General features: G+C 37.0%; 1 non-coding gene across 1 annotated transcript; it reads right to left on the bottom strand.

Moving 5' to 3' along the window:
• Nucleotides 1–518: 518 nt before the first annotated feature.
• LOC111824766 lies at nt 519–705 on the bottom strand. The gene has a single exon (XR_002827837.1). It is a non-coding gene; the product is annotated as a U2 spliceosomal RNA (small nuclear RNA).
• Nucleotides 706–1,075: the final 370 nt, after the last annotated feature.

The raw sequence follows: 1,075 nt of genomic DNA, 5'->3' as shown, positions 1-1,075 counted from the left end.
CTCCTGCTCCTTCCCATGGGATGAGTAATGAAGCCCTTTGTCTCTGACCCAGAGGTCTCATGTCCTCTCATGTCTCATACCACCATCTATGAAACTGTGCCAGGCTAACTTACTAGCCTGCAAGTAGAGAAAATCTCAGACCCTTCTCAGTTCTTGACACCTGTTACCTATAAAGCTTTTAAAAAGTAATCTATATCTGTAGTTATATTTCTATTTCTACCTGTATTTATCCACCTACCTATCTATTGAATGAGAACTAATTGTGTCTCTCGGGGATTCTTTATAGCTCTCTTGGGCAATAATGTATAAGGCAGCACACAATGACATTACTAGACTGAAAACTGCAGAGCTGCTCACTCTGTTGAAGATATACATATGAAACTAGTCAAAATGAGCACGAACAAAACATCTTCTGTGTCCTCTAGTACAGGGCTTCTCAAGCTTTAAGGAACATATAAATCACCTGGGAATCTCATTAAAATGCAGATTTGGATTCAGTAGATCTGGGATGAGGCCCAAGATACTGCATTTTTAACAAGTTTCCAAGCAATCCTGATGATGCTGGTCTTGATAGCAAGGCTCTAACAGCAACTAAATATGCATTTTATGCCTGTTAACACTCTAATATTTGCATAAACTCAAACATTTTTTAAACTGATAAGAACAGATACTACACTGATCTTAGTCAAAAGGCCGAGAAGTGATAAACTCTAACATTTTTAATAAAATTATCTACAACAACCCAAGAAGTCCACATAAATCGGAGAATGCCTATATTGGTTTAGTAAAGGATACTAAAACAATTTCTGAGAACATGATCATGAGTGCTTATATACTTATAAGAGGAAAACATCAAGATTCGTTACGACTTATCCTTTAGTCTGCATTATAAACACATTCTATTCAAAGAAATAGGAGCAAAGGAAACATGTAAGAGAAGACTTTTCTGGGTTATGTAAAGAGTTTGCAGATGGTAGCAAGCATTTAAGTAAACAGAGCAAATAGCCTCATGGTTAACGTTGCTGATAATTATATCTCTGTCCAGGCTAATGCTGATGGGCTAAGCATAACAGGG

Source organism: Myotis lucifugus, unplaced genomic scaffold, assembly GCF_000147115.1.
Source record: "Myotis lucifugus unplaced genomic scaffold, Myoluc2.0 scaffold_6330, whole genome shotgun sequence".
NCBI classification, from domain to species: Eukaryota; Metazoa; Chordata; class Mammalia; order Chiroptera; family Vespertilionidae; genus Myotis; species Myotis lucifugus.
The sequence above is the reverse complement of the archived record's forward strand: the minus strand, read 5'-3'. Positions and strand labels throughout refer to the sequence as shown.